The sequence below is a fragment of the Bos javanicus genome, chromosome 3, assembly GCF_032452875.1.
Source record: "Bos javanicus breed banteng chromosome 3, ARS-OSU_banteng_1.0, whole genome shotgun sequence".
Taxonomy (NCBI): Eukaryota; Metazoa; Chordata; class Mammalia; order Artiodactyla; family Bovidae; genus Bos; species Bos javanicus.
In genome coordinates, this window is record NC_083870.1 from 121,087,607 (window position 1) to 121,104,142 (window position 16,536).

Here is a 16,536-nt window from a genome sequence, read left to right on the forward strand (position 1 = left end):
AGACCCTGATGCTGGGAAAGATTGAGGGCAGGAGGAGAAGGGGACGACAGAGGATGAGATGGTTGGATGTCATCACCAATTCAATGGACATGAGTTTGGGTGAACTCAGGGAGTTGCTGATGGACAGGGAAGCCTGGCGCACTGCGGTTCATGGGGTTGCAAAGAGTCAGACACGAGTGAGCAACTGAGGTGAACTGAACTGAATGCATTGAATAATGTCCAACATTCATGTGGGGCTGAGAATCCTCAGCAGCCAGAGTGAAGGAACCTCCTTGAATATGTGGGGCATTCAACTGAGACAGAAAATGCATGTATTAGAGCTGAAACTAAAAAAAAAAAAAAAGAGAGAGAGAGATGAAACTAATCACAAGCCTTAAAATAAAGGGCATATAGAATTGTACTAACAAACCTTAGCAATAATCATCAAAAGTGTCTGTTATAAAAGTAATCATTTCCTACTAGGAAAAAGCAAAATGAACACTTTCTGAAAACATACAAAGAAAACAAATCAAAAGACATTTCTATAGCCCAGGAAACTTCAAGACACTTTAGGGGTCCTGTGTCAGACAGCAGGTCCGATGTATATTTCATATTATCTCATACCCATCCACAAAATAAATATAAACCCCTTTATATACACTGCAAATATGCTAGAATATTTAAGAAATTGACTACTTTCTGGAAAAATATGAATTCTCAAGACCAATATTTAAAGCAGCTATAAGAAAAGAAAAATAAGCAAGGAAGGCTATAAAATAAATTTTTTCAAGAATTACTTCTGAAAATCATGTGAAGGCTATGCAAGCAAAGAACAACTGACTACAAAAGCACCACATAATTTTAGAGAATCAAGAATAGAGGAACAGAAGAAATCTGTATTTTGTGAACATAATTTAACCCTGATAGGAGTCGGACACAACTGAGTGACTTCACTTTCACTTTTCACTTGCGTGCATTGGAGAAGGAAATGGCAACCCTCTCCAGTGTTCCTGCCTGGAGAATCCCAGGGATGGAGAAGCCTGGTGGGCTGCCATCTATGGGGCCGCACAGAGTTGAAGCAACTTAGCAGCAGCAGCAGCATGAGAACTTGACATAAGTGACATAAAACAAAATGACACACCAATTTTACCTACTATTCTTGGTCTCCTAATCCATTAAATGCTCATTAATGATATATGAATCATTGCAGAGAAATTCTCCATCTCTAAAAAAACTTAGGTTTCCTCACAATTTTTGTTCCTTTAAAGGAAGTCAAGCTGTACAGTCTAAGAAGTGCTTGCTCCAGAAGATGTGGAATATATATACAATGGAAAATTACTCAGTCATAAGATCAAATGAAATAATGCCATTTGTAGCAACATGGATGAACATGGTGATTTCACTTTAAGTGAAGTAAGTCAGACAGAAAGAGACAAGCATCGTATGACATCACACATGTGGAATATTGAAGAATGATACAGATGAACTTATTTACAAAGCAGAGGTAGAGTCACAGACATAGAAAACATGCTTATGGTTACCTAAGAGGACACGGGGGTGTGGGGAGAGGTGAGTCAGGAGTTTGGGGTCAGTACGCACACACTGCTGTGTGTACACCAGGTGACATAAGGAGCTGCTGTGTAGTGAGGGAGCTGTACTCAGTATCTTGTGACGACCTGTAACGGGAAAGAATCCGGAAGAATATATAGTCGCTCAGTCGTGTCCAGCTCTTTGGGACTCCAGGGCCTGTACCTGCCAGGCTCCTCTCAAAGGAGGGATCACAAGGAGCTGGACACAACAGAGGGACTAACCACACAAGTCCTACTCTGCTCGTTCTCAGCCAACTTGGACAAAGACAGGACGCCTTGTCAGCACTGCAGTAAGTTCTGCTCTAAGATGCCTGCCCTGTAGGGAACAATTTGAACATATTCTGAACTTCAGTTGTGCTTGCAAGTAATTTTGTCAGGAGAAAGAGTTGGTGAAAGAAAGCACAGCTGACCCAGAGGAAACTAACCAGGCGGGAAAACACAGAACACAAGCTTAACACACAATAAACATTAAACTGACTGAGGACATTGTGGGAAGTGTCCTAGTTCATTCTCCATTTGTCCACACTTAATTGAGTGTGCTCAGTTAAGACACTCTGTGTCTAGAGTGCGCTGTCATTCTTGGCTAATTTAAAATATAGTGTATTAATAGGAAATTGGAGGCATAATAAGGCAAACAGATCAGGAGATGACTGTCATCGAGAAGAGAGTTGATGACTTTAAGTTCCCAAGAGGAGGGACAGGCCACGCCACTGGGCCACACGGGAAAGGATCGGCCTTGTCCGGAGAGGGAGGGAGGGGAACTCAGCACAGGGGCCTTGACTGTGACTCCTCAGGAGGGAACAGTGAGCTGGGTGCGCAGGCTCAGGACTGGCTGGTGCGCGTGATGTTAGCGGCCATCCTCGGTGTCTGGCTCTGGGTTACAAGGGAAGGGGACAGTGGCCCGGAGCGCAGCTTAAATGTCACCTCCTCAGAGACACGTCCCCGTGTGCATCTGCGGTGACAGCTCCCCCATGTCTCCTACCCTTACCACCTCGATCCTTCACAGCACCAGGGCTGCCCCTGTCTGCACCCGCTGGGGCTCATCACCCATTCATCCTCGGGCCCCAGGACTCTTCTCCTCCCCGCCCCTCTCTGCCCCAGCCCCCCCATCCTGCTGTGCCATTTCCCGCCCTTCACTTCATGGAGCTGATTCTTCTACAAGCTGTTCTGTTTATTCCTTGTCTGGTTCCACAGTGTCAGCTTTGCGGGAGCAGCAGAATCCTTTCTTTTTAAAGTGTGGTGGTCTTCTGTTTTACTCTCCTCTTGAATGTCAAGGACTGTGAGGTGTCGTGGCTGGGTCCCTGCCCCCAGCACAGGCCTGGCACAGAGCACATGCGCTCTCAGCATTTGGGGAAGAACCAGCAGTGGTAAGCCTTGTTGCTGCCCCTCAGGGGACTGTTAAAAACAAGACAACAGCCCCAGAGGAGTTGCTTAGTTAGGAACCATGCTAGCAAAATAGACTTAAATGCAGTTTTGGCTCTTCCAGAAATGAACTCTTGAACCAGTCAGCCAGGAATCTTCTGATTATCACTAGTTAAGTCATCTGCCTGAGAAAACTTTCCAGCCTCTATTGGAAAGTAACCTCACAGTAACCACTTGGATTCTTTGCCCAGTACAACTTCCTTGTTCCTGATCCCTTATGCCTATAAAAGTCTTTTATTTTGTGCAACTCCTCAGAGTTTCTAACTGCTAAATTGGATGCTGCCTGACTCATAAATCTTTAAATAAAGGCACTAAGATTTTAAAATTTTACTCAGTTGAATTTTATTTTAATAGGGCATATAGCTTATTTTGGAGAAGGCAATGGCATCCCACTCCAGTACTCTTGCCTGGAAAATCCCATGGATGGAGGAGCCTGGTGGGCTGCAGTCCATGTGGTCGCTAAGAGTCGGACATGACTGAGCGACTTCACTTTGATTTTTCAAATGGCAACCCACCCCAGTGTTCTTGCCTGCAGAACACTGCAGGAAGTGTCATAAGACGTATATCCCTGGGACATGCAGGAAGTGTCATATGTGACGCATATCCCTGGGACACGCATCACAAGAGGGCATGTCCCAGGGATGGGGGAGCCTGGTGGGCTGCCGTCTATGGGGCCGCACAGAGTTGGACACGACTGAAGTGACTTAGCAGCAGCATAGCTTATTTTAAGATTATATTTGGCTTTTAAGAGATTGTTATAGATTCAATTGAACTTACTATGAACGATGTCGGATTCAGGATCTCCGAAGAAGATTTAGCTTCAGGACCAGGGACCAGGATTGATCACTCAAGAGCGTTTGTGTAGCAGAGTTTTATGACAGTGGGAAAAGGTCAGAGAAAGCTTCTGACATGGACAGCAGAAGGGGGTGGGGAGTGCCCCCCTTGCTAGTGTTAGCAAGGGATGTATATACTCTTTAAATTAGTTTCTACATTAAATCAAAAGAATGTGTCAAGTTTGTGAAAGTTTTACCAGACCCACTCCCACAATTAGCATTTTAGGATAACAGGATTAGAATTTAACAGAAAGATCCTAGCAGACCCATTCCCATAATATACATTCTAAGATATCAGGATTAATCAGAAGGTTTTTAGGAAGGAGAAACTGTCCTCAAGCAGGATACATTGTTGTTATATGATCCCTAGTACAGAGTTTAAGTGGCTCAGATGGGAAAGCATCTGCCTACAATGTGGGAGACCTGGGCTGGATCCCTGGGTTGGGAAGATCCCCTGGAGAAGGAAACAGCAACCCACTCCAGTACTCTTGCCTGGAAAATCCCATGGACAAAGGAGCCTGGTAGGCTACAGTCCATGGGGTTGCAGAGTCAGGCATGACCGAGCAACTTCACTTTCTTTCACAGAGTTTAAACTGAGTTGTGTAATCATCAGTTCTGGGCCTAAAGAAAGAAAGAAACAAAAACAAAAACAAATGTCTTAAGTGACTAAGACTAAGGAATGTAGAGAGAGAGAAAAAAAAGATGTCTGTCCTTTCCTCCTCCTTGAGAACTCCAGACCCTCTCTCCTCGGCTTCCCCTGGGCTTCTTATCAACCTGCCTAGGAACTGACTCTCACTTTGAGCACCTCTTCAGCCTGTGAGCTCCATGAGAACATCAGGCCAGAAAGATAAAAGACCTTGAGTAAATGTTATGATGACTGAATAACTGTACAGATAAAATGATTAAACAGAGTCCATGAGAAGGTTACATTCACTGAAGATTAGCTTTTTCTTCCTCCTCCCTCCCTGTTTCCAGAACAGAAGTTCAAGGGATTTATATCACCCTCACCTCATAAGGAACTCCAGTGGTCTGGGTGAGTTTTATCTTTTCTCTATTTGTACACTGGAAGACATTTCATGACTGTACCCCACAAAATTGAGAAAATTACTACTTGAGGGGCAGGGACCCTCCATGTTGTCTGAGTCAAAACAGAACAATATGTGAACACAGGATATTGAGGAGGTGGCTGGGCCCCTGGGCAGCTGGAAGTAGGGAGACAAAGGCAGAGGGGTGCTGTTTCCACCTCCCTCCTCCCAACATGACACACTTGTCCCTCTTTGTACTTAATCAATCCGATCCTGATTATCTGGAGATTGACATGTCTGCTGGCAGATGGTGTGGTCTTAGGTCACAGCATTAAGGCCACCAGACCTCAGTTCTGAGCTGTTTGCCAGACCTAGGACAAGTCTTCAGCGTCTCAGATCTGCTGTTTTATCCCTAAGCATTGACAGCGGTACCACCTATGTGAGGGTCCACAGGCAGAGGCTTCGGCACTTGGGATTGGTCACTGAAAGGCTGCAGCCCCGTGAAGGCTGCCCCTAGAATCCCAGCCGGAACACGAGTGGTACGTGCAATATCTGGATGAAGCAGTGAAGATGTCAGCGAGAGACACGCAGTTGGTGCCAGGACAGCATTGAATTAGAGCACTGGGCTTTTCTCCACTCACTTCCAGAGGGTCAGGCCCTATTGCCACTGGCCACATACCCTGAGTGATAACCATCTCCTGGGAACTCCAAGTCACAGCCTGATGGCTGGGCCTCCACAGGGCTGAAGGATGTGTCAGGAGCAGTTTGCCCACAGATGCTGGGCACCCCAGGGCTCTGACAGGGGCTGGTGAGGTTGGCATGGCAGGGCCCCACAGCACAGGGTATTGGGGTGCCTGGTCGGGGCTGCCATCATCTAGGGCCATGCCACCATGAAGGCCCCTGGTAATTTCTGAGCTCAGAAGCTAAAGCAAGGTTGAGCCTGGCTAGTACTTGGTTGCAAGACCAGCTGGAAAGACCAGGTGCTGTGGACTTTCCCGCTTGTCTCTCCTTTCATCTCTCTCACCCTTGGCCACCCTTGGTCTCTTCTTTGGCCATTGGGAAGTGGACCTATTGTTTAGCCTTGGCCTGAGTGGGTGCTGTGGGGGTTCTGACAATGGGCAGCACAGTTGGGCTGCCGTCCTCTGTGCTTGCTGGCCGCTCTGGGTTGGTGGGCAGGTTGAGTGCCTACAGGAAGGCAGTACTTTATGCCATGGAACTGTGTGCATAAAATGGTTCTAATGGTGACATTGGACCTCTGTGTATTTTCCACATTTAAAGAACTGTAGCACGTCTGTGTGTATGTGTGTGTGTGTGTGTGTGTGTGCATGTGTTAAAGACAGGAAAATTCTGAAGCCAAACAAAAAATTGGATCACATAATAAAATATGAATGAGCTTCAAAAACATGACACTGTGTAAGAAACCGGACCTAAATGGCCACAGTTGTACAAAGCCATGTGCTTGAAATACACAGAATAGGCAATTCCATGAGGATGAAAGAGTGAGGAATGTGGAATTTAAGTGACTGATTAAGGAACATTAGGTGTCTTTGTAGGGAGATAAAATATAAAATCTTCTGGATCAGATAGTGATGATGGCTACACAACTATATAAATAGGCAATCACTAAAATATAGTGCTCAAAGGAGAATTTTTGGGTATATGATATATATTTCAACTTAAAATGATTAATTTGAATTTTTTTTCAAAAATAACAAAACCCACATATTATCCTCAGTGCTTTATTTGGTTCTCACTCTAAGCTCTGTAGACATAAACAAACATGCCTGTGTCTGTGTGCGCATGCTCAGTCGTGTTTGACTCTTTGTGACCCCACGGCCTGCAGATAGCCAGGCTCCTCTGTTCATGGAATTTTCCAGGCAAGAATACTGGAGTGGGTGGCCATTTCCTACTCCAGGATATTTTCCTGATCCTTCACTGTTTCTTCAGAATTTGTCTCCAGAGCAAGGAGTCAGCCACCACCACTCGCCTAGGCTGAGACTCAGGGCACACAGAGGAGTGGGGACATGCTCTGGTGGGAAAGAGGGAAAGCGTGTCCTGCTCAGAGCGTGTAATATGGGGAAGCCAGACGCAGGCTGGCAGGAAGAGGGCCGTCCCAGGTGACAGCTTAGATGAGATTTGGCTTCCTCCATTTGGTACTAAATAGAAAGGAAGAAAAATAAGGAAGGTGACAGTCACTGACCACGCACTGAATCCTGGAGCCCATTGCTGCAGGGGCTGGGGTCTGGTTTTCCAGGTCGGTTGCTGCAGGGCAGGACCTCGTGACTGGAAGGAGAGGTTCCCCAACTTCCCAGTGTGTTAAGAAAGTTCTTCATTTCAACATCCTTCTCTGGTCGTCTTCAATTGGATACTCTGTGGATAAACTTGAAACAGTTTTTCTGAAATTAATTGCAAACAAAGGTAATAATTACGTTATTTTTGAGTAACGATGATAATGTTAATTTTCATTATAATTAATTTCAAGATTTCTCATTGAATACTTACATTACAATACAAATATTAACAAAAACCCCCAATAACCTGTCGGGCCATCTGGTCGACCTCGCCACAGCAGCCACCAATCTGTCAGCTTTGTGATTCTCACACAGATGTATCCATGTCTCATACCCGGGAAACACAGCGCCTCCACACGGACACCATCCTTTCCACTTGTGAGCCCGAGGAGAATAGAAGGGACTCCTGGCGCCCCTGGAATAGATGCAGCCCGACCTGCAGGAAACCCGTCTGCGGAGTCCTGAGCACGTCACCGGGAACCGTGGCCGCCTGGGGGACGACACTGAAGGCAGCGGGAGGACCGTTCCCCCAAGGAGGCAAGGAAGCGCTTCCGGCGCTCTTTGGGGAGGAGGACGGGCGGCCCGTGGTCCCTGCCGGTGCCTCCGGTTCTGGACACCAGGGCCGGCCCTCTCCGGGGAGAGGACACACGTTTGTGAATCGGGACTATCGGGGTCCATGGGGGAGGCTGGGAAGACTGGACATGTCTGCGTGCGTCCGTGTGGTCCGCACCTCCGGACGCGTGGGAAACATGGAGAAGGTGTAACCCCGCGGACGCCGGCGCCGTGACCTTTCCTGCTCGCGCTCAGCTGCCCCGGCGGTGCCCGCGGGCAGAAGGGGCCCCGCGGCGCGCTGGTCCACCCGGCCGGGCAGCGACACCGACCGACACCGACCGACGCCGCCCGCCCAGGCCGCGGACCTGCAGCCCGAATCTCCGGAGACAGCAGGCTCTTCCCAGGTCTCATGGCACCGGGAGCGTTGCCGCTGTCACCCCCCGCCTCTGGAGCTCTGCCCCGGGCTCGGCGGCCAAAACTTCGCGGGAGTCGCCAACGTTCCCCAGGAAGGGACGGGCTCACGGCGGCCGCTGGGTGGCTCCCGACGGGCGGCGCACACGGCCCCGGGCGGACCCCGACCGCCGGGCCGCCCTACGCCCCGCTTGTCCCGCGCGTCCGCCTGGGAGCCGGCTCCCGGCCCGGCAGGGCGCGGAGACCCAGACACCGGACGGGAAGGCGGGAGCTGGGAAGACCTCCCCGGGCAGCTGCGGGAGAAGGCGCGCTCCTCAGCGATTCCCGAGCCTCGGACCCAGGCGGCCCAGAGGGCAGGTCCCTGCTCCCGGGCGGACTTAGGAATTTAGTGAGACTTAGACTGTGTGGACTGTAAAACTGAAACCATGAAAGGACTGGGTAAAATCATGTATGAATGATTTTTATTCTGTGGAATAGAAAGAGTGGAATCATGATACAACATTTGTTTTAAAACAGTCTCTTCAGAAGCCATCAAAGAAATGAATGATAAACAGCCATAGACCACCTTTTCATCTTCCACACGGAAGGTCCAATGATAACAACTCAGCGTGGGAGGAACATTTGTGCAAATACCTGTGTACTAAGATTGTTGATATTAGTATCACTCAGTATAAAAACAGAACATTCAGGAAACAGCCATTAAGACGGATCTGGGAAGGAAATTTGTATCGGTACTGACTTGGAAAGATCTGTATGATGAATTGTTGGATAAAATAGCCAAGTTATAGGATTTCCACTGGTGCTAAAAGAAAAAAATATATATACATTTGTACATTTATCTTTTAAACGAACTAAGATGGAAAGGCAAATGAATTAGAACAGCTAAAGCAGCTTTATAAAAAGAATACAATCTTTCGCATAGCTTGGCACCTGGTGCCAGAAAGAAGTGTCTTCAGAAACCAAGACGAGCCACACCGCCTGCTTTTCTGCCCCCTCCTTCTCCTGTAACCTCCAGGCAGGCAGCTGGCATCCTAGCCCCGTAAAGTCACTGCTCCACTCAGACAGACGCAGATCCAAGGAGGGGTTGGTATGACCTTGGCTCTGCAGACTTGGGCTCCTCAGCCTCTTGCCTCATCCTGGGAGCCCCCAGCCAGTCAGTCATCACCCCAGTCTTCCCCACCAGAGGCGACTGGCCCCACTCTGCAGGGGGCAGCCCTTGTCTCTATGAGCTCTGAGCTGTTTTCCCAAAGGAAGGATTTTCCCTTTGCACCACAGGTATGAAGCAAGGGGATAACTGACTTTTTGCACCTGGACCCATCGTACACTTTGTCCTCACATCTGGCCCCAATTATCCCCATGAGGGTAGAAGAAGGCCGTTCCCTTTACATAGGAGGTGTGAGTCAATGGGACGCCTGAGCTTTCACATCTGGACCTTTCATGCACATTTGGTATGCACTCAGCTCCTGAAGACACAAGACAGAGACAGGGTTAGGCCTCTTAGCGTGGTGTGGCCATTGCTTCCATAAAATATCCAGGGTCTCTAAGCAGCACCAGGGAGGCAAGAATAAAGAAGCATGCAATCATTCAAGACACACACACACACACACACACACACACACGGAGAGACTATAGAATCCACCTGATCCTAAGGGAAAATGCAACTCTGGAATCAACCACGTCAATGTGTCATGCAGAAGATCATCTAAATGACCTGATTCTGTAACAAATTTTCAATTATTAATAAATATTTGCTGTCCTTGTGTTTATTCTGAGATTACTGAGAGTAACATGGCCAGTTTTACATTACTTAAAAAAGATTTATTTCATGGGGCAAAATTTAATAAAACTTTACTTTTCTTCAAGTAAAACTCCAGCATACAGTAATTAAAATACTACTTTCCTGAGCCAGAGCCGGCAAGTTTTTCTAAAGGGCAGATAGTAGATATTTTAGACTGTCATATGACCTCTGCTGCATCTACTCAATTCTGTTATTGCAGCAGGAAAGCAGTCTTAGATATCTTTATAGACACTGAAATTTGACAGCCATATAATTCATATGTCTCACAAAACTTTATAACATTTAAAATAATAAAAATCATTCTCAGCTTTTAGGTCCAACCAGCACAGGTTGTGGTAGAATTTGACCCAGGGGATGTAGGATGCTATGGCCTGATCTATAAAACCACAGTGGAACTGTGAGGGGAAGCATGCTGACTGAAACCGCCCACCCTGGCCAGGCACCACAGTAACCATTTGCATGAGTTGTTTTATGACAGGAGGTCCTGGTAAGGAACAGGGAACTAACAAGCCTCCAGCAACTGGAAGAGTTCGGGAAAGGTCAAAAGGAGACATCACAGGTCCGACCACCTCCCAGAATCCTTCTCTCTGGCATCCATCTTGGCTGAACCAAGATGTGCACCAGCAGGAAGGACTCTGAGTCAGAATGATTGGCTAAAGACAACCCAAAAACTAATCCCATCACCGTAAAACCCGAGACTGTGAGCCGTGTGGCAGAGCTGTTCTGGGTTCCCTTACCCTACTGCTCTCCATGCGGGTGCCCTTTCCCAATAAAATCTCTGGCTTTGTCAGACATGTGTCTCCTCAGACAATTCACTTCCGAGTGTTCGACAGGAGCCCAGTTTCAGGCCCTGGAAGGGTCCCCCTTCCTGCAACAGTACCACCTGATGTGGAACACCCACTTTGTTCTCAGGAATCAGTGACCTGTAAGGATGTGGTTGTGAGCTTCATTCAAAAAGACCAGCCCTGTCTTGTGATGCTGGAGACATCAGTCATCTGTGGGTGAGACTGTCACTATTTAATAGAGAATCACCCAGAACAGCTTGGCCGGAGTCAACTCTCATCCCCACCCCCCACCTCTTCTAAGGCTCACATTTACCTGAAGGACATTTTTAACAAATTATATTTTAAACTAGCCCTGAAAGAGAAGACACTTTTCAGACAAGCACAAATGAATAAATGAATTATAAAACTTACTACAATGTTCTCAAGCAGTTTAATATTTCACTATATGGTTTTTTTCTCTATAAACTAGCAAGTTCCATAAGGGTGAAGGACATCTAAGAAATTACATAAACAAGATCAGAGCCCTGGGAAGTCCTAAATATCTGTCTCCTTGAACTGAGAGCTTAGGGCAAAACTTAGCAACTTCCCATATTTTAGCTTAATACTGAAAATGGATTTTAGTGATATTTTCAATTAAAGTTTTCAATGCATCAGTTTAGCAGGGGACTTACCAGAGTGAAACTCATCTTTCTTGCAATAATCCAGTTACACCCCCACGAGATGCCTGTGCCTTGAGGCTGTGCAGTTAGAAACTGCCCATATTATCAGGGAAAGAGCGCACATTTCAAAGCAGGTTATGTGTTTAGGAGAGAGTGGAGGGTGCAAGGTGCGGGGAAAGGAACAAGTCCATTTTCCTGGAAGGTAGAGGAATCAGGTCCTGATTCACTGAATTGGGAGCATCTATTTTCCACATAGATTTTCAGAGACGCAGCTGGTGAAGACAGCGGATTGGCGCTGAGCTTGGCTGTCCTCCCACAGAAAGGAGAGCTGAAAATACCAGACTACTGCACGTTGGAGCAGCCTGACAAGGCTGCTGCACAGAAACCCCCCTCAAAGCCTGATGTGCCAGTCAAGGTTGTGGACAAAAACAAAAAGTCCCCACAAAATTACAGCCAGGAGAAGTGTGCATCCGTCTCCCATTTAGATGCGGAGGGAGGCAGCCCAGGGTTGGTCTGGCAGGGCTGTCCCAGAAAGCTCCATTCCCATCCTAGGAATACTGTTCTGTCATCCCAGGGGCGTTTGCCCCCTCCAGGGTGGACAGGGAGCAGAATGGAGCCTCCCTTTCTAGGCTGACGTTCCCAGCAGCAAGACAGCAGGAGAAGAAGAGCCAGGTTCTTTCACCTAGAAAATAGTCAACAAGTTGCACAAATTGTTTTCCCTCCATCCTGGAAGGAGAGCTTGTCTCATAAGCATCCCAGCTTCAGAGGATGATGGGAATGTCTGTAGTCTCGGGCAGCCATGTGCTCAGTTCAAAACTGAGGGTGCAATCACCCTAGGAGAGAAGTGACCAGACTCCTAGGAGCCAAATGGGCATGTCTGCCATGTTCCCACTACTCATACCCTTCCCAGAGCTCTTGCTGTATGAGAGTTTGTCCTTCAAATTGCATCCATTCACATTTCAGGAATGGGCTGAAAATCATGAGTTCATGGGTGGTTCTCATTAGATTTGCTGGTAGGCCATTGATTGAACTCCACTGCTAACTCACAGAGTGTCTCTGGCCAGGGGTGGCGCTGGGGCAGGCAGTGTGGGCGAAGAATAATAAGGTACCCAGTGGGAGCACCAAGGTGTCAGCAGAGGCTTCAAATCACAGGGGAAAGGAAAACACGGGGATACACTTGGGGTCAACACCCACATAGTGTTGTAGGAAAATAACTAGAATTAAGTAATTACCTCCCTGATGGTTCAGATGGTAAAGAGTCTGCCTGCAGTGCAGGAGACCCAGGCTTGATCCCCAGGTGGAGAAGATGTCCTGGAGAGAGGAGTGGCTTCCACTGCAGTATTCTTGCCTGGAGAACCCCGTGGACAGAGGAGCACGGCAGACTATAGTACATAGCGTTGCAGTCAGACCTGACTGAAGCGACAGCATGTATGCACACAGATACCTTAACAAGAAGACTAGTGAAGACCAGAGACATCAGAAGAACCTAGACCTTTGAAGAGCTTCGAGAGTGCTCCATGCCCAAGATGTAAATGGAGAGTACATGGAAGGCGCCGACTACAGCTCCCCCTACGGCTCCTCTTGTCTGTCTCCCCCATTAGTAGGTCAAGAATGAACCAGGGGACCCTGAGTGGGCAAAGCAGAAGCCTGAGGGCAGGACCCATCCTCCCTGGCCAACCCCCTTCCTTCTGTCTCCACAGCCCAGGGGCCCTAGCCACCTGTGCTCCGTGCCACACACCTGTGTAAACAGGTGTTATCACTTCTCCTAAAGAGTGAAGCACACTGGCGGAGAACTAGCACCTCCCAAACAGGACACCCAACTTTAGACTAATGTGAAATTTAGGAAAATACAAATTGATGTTAAAACAGCCTATAACATAGCTTTTATTTTCACCAATGCCTGCATTATACAATTAGTTATAAGTAATCTTGTTCTAAACATAGGCTTTTAATTTAGAAATAATGCTGTTTTCTACTTTTTCAAAAATGTACCTTTGCAGCCAATGTTCAATTCCTCTCATGTCTTCTTAACTAAAGCAGACTTTTTTTTTTTTTTGCATCTTCAGAGACCCTGTCAGAGTGTTTCCTGAAGGTTAGGTGAGAGTTTCCCGGGTCACAGTCATCCCTTCTCCTGTTGCCAATCCCTTCTCCTGTGCCAATCAGCACAGGTGCTTTTTTTTTTAACCATAAACGCTGGTTCTGAGAGCACTCGCTGAGTGACTGGCTCGCATAGACACGGAGCACTTTGTCCCCATCAGCGTCTGTGGCTGGTGTGGCCACTTGGAAGCAGCCTGGCGTCCCGGCCCTCACGCTGGGCGAGCCACCCTGCGGCCCCTTCCCTCACCGCTTCCACCCCCAGGATCCCAGGGCGTTAGACCCTCGGGGCCGCTCTGCACTCCTACCTGACCCCTCACGGGTATGGACAAGTCATCCTTGTGCCGGTCCAGGAGGAAGGAGGTTCCGTCACAGCCCAGGGAGACCCACGGAGGGGGCCCCATCCCCTCAGAGGCTCAGGACTCCTCACGGAGGTGTAGGGGGATCGTGGCAGCTGGAGGAGCCTCAGTGCCTGCCCTCTGGGTTCTCACCCGCTGAACAAAGACTGCAAATGCCTCTGGAAGTGGGGTGGCTGTGGGGCAGGTGAGACTCGAGTGGGTCCCGTGTGGAGGGCAGGGGTTTCTAAGTTGCAAAGCACAGGCCAAGTCTTTTCTGAGCTGGAAGTATGGACCGCTCAGAACCTGCCCACCAAATGGAGGGATTGGTTGCCATCCTTGTTGAGGCAGTCTGAGTGTGGGCTGGAAAGGAATCTCCAGGCACAGCATTTCAGAAGGCAGTGGGTTGATTACAAACAAAGAGATAATGTGGGCACTGCCAGCACAGTGGGCTGACCTCCTGGCAGACCAGGGAGATTTGGCAGTTTTTGTGGGTTTAATAACCAATTTTTATGGCCTCAAGACAAAGAAAATTCCTGCTGTAGGGCTGGCATCGGGTGATTGATTAGGGTGCTGTGGGGGTGTTTACTGGAGTGGGCATCTTTGCCTAATTGGGAGTCAGGAAGCTTGTTAGTGATGATTGGGGGTTTTGGCAATGGTTACAAAGGGCTGAGTTACCTTCAGAAGTGTCGTTGGTCCTGGGCTCAGCTTCTGTGGCCTTGGGCAGGACTCACCAGTCCTGAGTGTAGGTTTCTTAGAGAGAAATGAGATGGTGGAGAAGGAGAGCTCCTGGTGAGAGCCTGACATCCATCCTTGATCTCAGCACAGGAGCTGCGGGTTTCTGTGTGTACAGCTGTCCCCAGGTCAGAGCAGCTGCCTTCTGTGGGCCTGATGTTCAATCCTGATTATGTAAGACAGATGCAAAATGAGAGTTAAGACCTTCGTCAGGTTGTCCTCTGACCCCTTCATTCACAGCCTGGAACAGTGCTTCGTGACACCTGCTGTCCCCAATACACACTGAGGGCTCCCTCCCAGAGCACGTTCATGGAGGCCCACTTTGTTCCTGGCCCATTCCAGACACGGGCTCAGCTGTAGGTCAAGCAGGAGGCTGCAGACCCCAATTCTTACATGAAACTGACAGGCTCAGAGACAGAAAAAATAAAATGTATGCAAAGTCCAATGGTAATACGTATCTTGATGAAAAATAAATTCAGGAAGTTTAGGTGAATTTCAGAGTGTGTTTAGAGAGTAATCAATGGGGATGGCAGAGTGTTCTGAGCTGGGAGAGCAGCAAGTGCCAAGACCCTGAGGCCACAGTGGAAAGCATGTTCAGGGTTTTAATAGTGTGGATTCTTTGATTTTTCTTGAGTCTATTTTCCTTTCTCTTTTCTAGCTCATTAATATAAACCTGGGCACCAGTTTCTTGAATTCAGCATATTATATTGTGGTGAGTCAAAGTGAAAGCTTCAGTGATTTTGGATCAAGTGAGCACCTGTTTATTGAGTGGTCTGTCTGAGCCCGGCACTCTGGGAGTAACCAGGAGGCTGTGGAATGGACATGAAGGTCTCCCCCTTGATGACCTTGGTCAATGAATTTCCACCATGTCCTGAGGCCCCTTTTACTCCACTTTCTCTTCACCTCACCTGGGTCATGAATTCTGGTCCAAATGCTCTCATATATTTATCCTCTGTAATTCCTTCCAGATGTTTCTAACCGAAGATCCACCAAACTGCTCAAAGGCAATGCAGCCCCAAATGAGTCCACCCTTTAAGGGTAGCCACTAATCACCCTGCCCTCAAGTCCCAGGACTGGCGTCTGCCTCGTCACAGCCAAGCACCTCCCACCGTGATCCCACCACTGCAGGGCTCCCCACTGTTCTCTCCAGCCTCAGACTGCACACTGACCTTCACCTCTGCACCAAGCCACTCCCCTCAAGCGGAGGGCAATCGCACACAGAACACCATGTGTGGTCATTGCCCGTAAAGAGGAGCTATGCCAGAGCAGAGGGCAGAAAGGTTTCCCTGAGCAGGTAGAAACAGGCCAGTGTGGCAGCAGAGTTCACACAAGGGTTGAGGCCGGCAGCACACTGCAGCCCCTTCCCCCAGTTCCCCAGGGGGGCCTGTGATCTCAGGCTACCGTCTTGGTGGGCTGCCTCCTGTGTTAGAGGGATGCCCCATTCATTCACTCATCTTGTGTTTGTCTTTGCACCCAGTGCCAAGCTTCAGCTAGATAACTAACTCACCCTTAGAGACCCAGTTCAGAAGTTGCCCACTCCATGAAGACTTGCTGATGGCCACCCCTTCTTCTTGGTGCATCTGGGCTCATCTGAAACTCCCCAGGGCTCTGATCATGCTTGATTACCTCTCCAGCCTGTGAGATCTGTGAGGAAGGAACTCAAACTGTGATGATGCCTCAATGAGCAGTAAAAGAAACACACCGTATGTGAGTTCATCAAAGGTCTCTTTCTTCTCTTCCCTCTTTCTGGGACCAGGAGCTGAGGGGCCGTGTTTCACCCTCACCTCATCTGACACTTCAGTAGTTAGCAGGATTTTTATTTTCAATTGAATAAAGAAAGTTCATGACTGTACGTCCTTGAGAAACAAATGGCAGGACTCCTTCCAGATACCCGAGCCAAAAGATGACATCCTGGGAACATAAGCTGTCTGGGCCCCTGGGCAGCAGGAAGTGGGGACACAGAAACAGTCTTTACCCTCTGCCACCAGGACACGCTTGCTCCCTCTTTGGACTTAACCAACATACCTC

The 16,536-nt window shown here is 48.3% G+C and overlaps 2 long non-coding RNA genes across 3 annotated transcripts; both read right to left on the minus strand.

The window, feature by feature from the left end:
- Positions 1-3,275: 3,275 nt before the first annotated feature.
- Positions 3,276-7,676, minus strand: LOC133245024 (uncharacterized). 2 transcript variants are annotated; one of them, XR_009735595.1, is made up of 3 exons: positions 7,474-7,676; positions 7,049-7,229; positions 3,276-4,444 (listed from the first exon to the last, which is right to left on the minus strand). It is a non-coding gene; the product is annotated as an uncharacterized LOC133245024 (long non-coding RNA). The 2 variants fall into 2 exon arrangements; XR_009735596.1 differs by lacking the exon at positions 7,474-7,676 and adding an exon at positions 7,387-7,459.
- Positions 7,677-10,132: 2,456 nt separating this feature from the next.
- On the minus strand, positions 10,133-13,890 carry LOC133245025 (uncharacterized). Its single transcript, XR_009735597.1, has 2 exons — positions 13,747-13,890; positions 10,133-12,026 (listed from the first exon to the last, which is right to left on the minus strand). It is a non-coding gene; the product is annotated as an uncharacterized LOC133245025 (long non-coding RNA).
- Between the last annotated feature and the right edge of the window lie 2,646 nt (positions 13,891-16,536).